Here is a 4,396-nt window from a genome sequence, read left to right as displayed (position 1 = left end):
ACACCAGTGGTGTCAAAGCAGGACACTATGGGAAGAAAGGACAATATTCTTCAGAGTGCAGCCCCTAGCCCCAACGCCTAGGAACTGGAGAAAGAACTGTCATGGCTGCAAATCCTAAAAAGAGATCCTATTTGGAAATATTTTCAGTAAATTCCTGTACCTCTGCGTAAAAAAGGAACACATGCCAAATGTAAACAGTGCAACAAAGGGATGCAAGGCCTGGCTGTCAGAATGAAACACGTGTCTCAGAAGGCAATGACTCAGAACATGACTGAACAACCCAGATCAACTGGTTAATATACTTAGTTTTGCACCGTCGTTGTGGACTGCCTACCACGTCTTACTATGCCAGTGAATGATAACATAGATTGTGTTTTGGGTGGATTGCTTATGATTTTCAAAATATTTGTGTCCAAATATAATTGGTATGCTAGGTGAAGATTTCTTAGTTAAAAGTAAAGTTTGATTAGGCATTTGTGAATGTTTACATTTAAAACAATTTTTTTCAAGCTGTTTGGTATGTGGCAAGAGATAAGGGTTTAAATAGATGTAGGTAACCCTTATGATTTACTAATTATTTTCCCTGTAAAAATGGATTTCGAATGAATTAAATAATTTAAACAGTGGTACAAACAGCTGCAGTAGGAAGAATCTTTCATTTACACTCTCAGTTTTAATAGCAGTACACTAAGTTATACGCAGGGAGTGAGAATGACTTTTTGTTCAAAACCGTTTTGTCGCCCGGACTAGCTTAGATATACAGGTTATGAACGTTCATCATCTGTAACGTCTACAATTTCAGAGTCATCTGCTAGTACCACCAGCAGTGCTGTAACTAGACATACATCAAACAGTAAATTACTTGTATAAAAAAAAAAGATTTTGTTCATCATCTAGTAGAACCATGGAGAAGTTCGTAATTGGAACCTGCAAGATTCAATATATGAAAAGATTGCTCAGTTCATTTATGAATTTTTTTTGGTCTTGTTCATTGACATGGTTCAATCATTCTGGTCATGCTAGACTCCACCTGGCAGAGCAGACACTGGCGAATGCAATGTAAGAGAAGGAAATTGAACTGTGTGCAAAAAACATTGACCAGAAATTTGTTAATCTCAGTCTTGATGGGTGGCGCAATACACATAATAATCCAGTAATAGTGTCTGTGTGACAACAGAAGACCGGACTGTCTATGTTGTTGAAATGACCATATGGCAGAATACTTAAAAGAAGTAGCCGTCAAAGCTATAACAAACCGTGAACAAAAAGTCGAGTGTCAAGTAAACAGCTTTCTCACAGAAAATGCTGCAAATGCAGCAAAGAAGCAATTTAGAAGATGAACAGAATCTGAAATTAATAATATATGGGTGTAGTGCTTATTTGATGTATATTGTAACCAAAGGCTTAAGTACAACTCCAGGAAGAAAGGAAAAATGTTGAAATTGCAAAATACTTCCAAAACAATTACTTTGCTTCAGCTTCAATGAAGAAAGCAGAAGGATCCAAATGAATTCTCCCCCGAGATGTACAATGGAATTCAGTGGTTGACTGTTCTGAGCTATTTAAGAACTGACCTATTCTGTTGACAATTTGTGAAGAAAATTGGGACTAAAATAGATGGAATGATCACAGCCAAAGTAGTCAACATTGGACTAAAGAGAAACGTAGAAGTTGTGTTGAATCTATTTTCCATAGCCTTAGACAAATTGCAGAAAGATTGCTGCTGTGTTGCTGATGCTGCTGAAATTTTAAAAGAACTTCAAGATACATTGAAGAACAAAATACCTAGTAACAAAGTTAAACTGCAGGCAGTAAAGAATCAGATGGCTCAAGCACTTATTCCACTTCATTTTCTTGCCAATATTCTTTACCCAAAGTACCAGGGTAGATACCCAACTAATGAAGAAGAGGCTGCTGCTATGACATGGGCATTTAGTGATCACCCTTCAGTCATGCCAACCATAATAAATTTCAGGGCTGGAGGTGAAGCATTCAAGCAACACATGTTTGCTGATGTTTTAAAGAAAGTCACACCACTGAACTGGTGGAGGTCACTAGTTAAAGCACCTGAAACCAGAGTCTGTTGAAGTGCTTAACTGGCTTTTCGCAACAGTAGATTCTTCTGCACCAGAAGAATACTTTCTTCATTTGGACTAATTCATTCAAAGCTGAGAAACTGATTGGGAGTTAAAACACAATTTGTCCTGCTCTTTCTCATCCAGCCTATGAATGAAAATGAGGGAGGGAAGGGATGAGATCTACTGATTTTAAAAGTTTGAAGGACAGCCTAAGTAACAGCTGATGCAACCCCGGGCGGGCCGGAGGCGCCGGGCCCGGCCAACTTCCCCTTGGTCCCCACTGCCAGGCTGGCGCCAGGCCCTGGCTCCCCCGCGCTCTGCTGGGCCACGCTGCTTGCCTGCCTCAGCCTGGCCCGCACCTCCGTGGGCAGCCTTTATGTGTAGAACAGCCCCCTGCCCCAAGACCACCCGGCCGTGATCAAGCGGCGATTCACCAGCGTTCTGATAGTCTCCAGCCTCTCGCCACTCTTCGTCTGGCTCTGGAAGGAGCTGACAGGCATTAAGCCAGGTATATCCCTGCTAGTTCTGCTGGGCTTCTGACTGGAGGGCATCGTGCCAGCGATTCTACTGCCCTTGTTGCTCACCATGGTCCTGTTCCTTGGGCCCCTCATTCAGCTCTTGATGGACTGTCCCTGGGATTGGGTTGATGGACTGAAGGTCATGTTTGACCCCCCGCTTCTGGGCGCTATGCCTGAGTGACATGCGCTGGCTCCGCAACCACGTGATCGCACCCCTGACAGAGGAGCTGGTGTTCCGGGCCTGTATGCTGCCCATGCTCAGCCCTTGCACCAGCCTAGGGCCAGCCATCTTCACCTGCCCGCTCTTTTTCGGTGTCGCTCACTTCCACCACGTTATTGAGCAGCTACAGTTCCGCCAGGGCAGCGTGGCCAGCATCTTCCAGTTCTCATACACAGCTGTCTTCGGTGCCTACACAGCGTTCATCTTCATTAGGACAGGACACCTGATTGGCCCTGTGTTGTGCCACTCCTTCTGCAACTACATTGGCTTCCCTGCCATCTGTGTTGCCCTGGAGCATCCTCAGCGCCTCACTGTTGTCATCTTCTATGTGTTGGGCCTGGTGCTCTTCCTCCTGCTCCTGCACCCCATGACTGACCCAGCCTTCTTTGGAGACATCCCTATTTGCTCTCTGTCTGCAGCCAGCTCTGGCTTCTCTGTGTGCTCCTGAAACCTCGGGCATGGGTTTCAGACCTGACACCCCCCCTCCCCCGGCTGAGAGCAAGATATATATTTTTTTATTATTAAAGTACTTTGGAAGGTGAAGGGGAAAAAAAACAACTAAGAGACTGCTGTCTCATTTTCAAGAGACGTAGGCGAGTAGGAACTTAAGTTCCAGTCACTTCTACTTAGACATATTTGAAAATGTTCCTGGGCTGACCTGAAATAATCAGTTTAAATTCACTGACTACGGTTAATCCATCTGTTCATTTGATAAGTCATTTAGTTATAAGTGTGAAATATGTTTTGATAAAAGAAGTTGATCTATCCAAAACATTTAAGGTTGTTTTGTTTAATAAAAATAAATGTTATGCGCTGTGGTATGCTTCATTAAGTTCCAGTTATCATCCTAATGCAGCTTGACACAAATCATAAGCAAAAAGTTAATCTAGTAAATATGCAATATATCATTCACTGTTTTCAAACATACTATTAATAAGAACCTAAAAATATTGAGCTATATAATTGCTTAAATAAATGTACATACTTATAGTGTTTCCTGCTAGGTAGTAAAATGATGTACCAAACCTAGAGTAAAGGCTCCATTTGGTTGTAAATCAACATGCGTTAATGGTTATATCAACCAATGAGAATGCACCTTTCTTTAGAAAATAACTGAAGTACAAATGAAAAAATGTATCCAAGTCGATTTAAATTGAGGCTTTCCACTGGGTTATTTAAATCACTTTGATGTAAATCAATCCACCCTGTTTTTAAGTGGATAATGACATATGGCCCTGGAGTGGCTGACTCACAGAGATGTTGAGGAAAGGAGATCACTTTTAGCTCAAATAGTACATCAGTGGGTTTTATCTCTGTCTGCCTGTGTCTCTGATTGATCTAATATCTCATGTCTGTTGCCTACAGCACATGGATGGATTACAAAATGACACTCAGATGTGATTTGAACTTCTGTAGCCTTCAGATGTTTGTCTAATAAATTATGTATGTAATACACTGGCTAAGTGTGTGTAATCAAGTTTCTGCTACTAGCTGGCCCACGGAAAACAAGAGCCTGCTACTTACTATTAAATAAAAACGTTGGCTCAAGTGGTGAGGGCTTAAACTATCCCTGTTACAAT

General features: G+C 41.9%; 1 pseudogene; it reads left to right on the top strand.

Annotated features, from left to right (window-relative positions):
• Positions 1-1,211: 1,211 nt before the first annotated feature.
• Positions 1,212-3,266, top strand: LOC101933454 (CAAX prenyl protease 2-like; annotated as a pseudogene).
• The last annotated feature ends 1,130 nt before the right edge of the window (positions 3,267-4,396 follow it).

The sequence above is a fragment of the Chrysemys picta genome, chromosome 5, assembly GCF_011386835.1.
Source record: "Chrysemys picta bellii isolate R12L10 chromosome 5, ASM1138683v2, whole genome shotgun sequence".
Lineage (NCBI taxonomy): Eukaryota > Metazoa > Chordata > Testudines > Emydidae > Chrysemys > Chrysemys picta.
The sequence above is the reverse complement of the archived record's forward strand: the minus strand, read 5'-3'. Positions and strand labels throughout refer to the sequence as shown.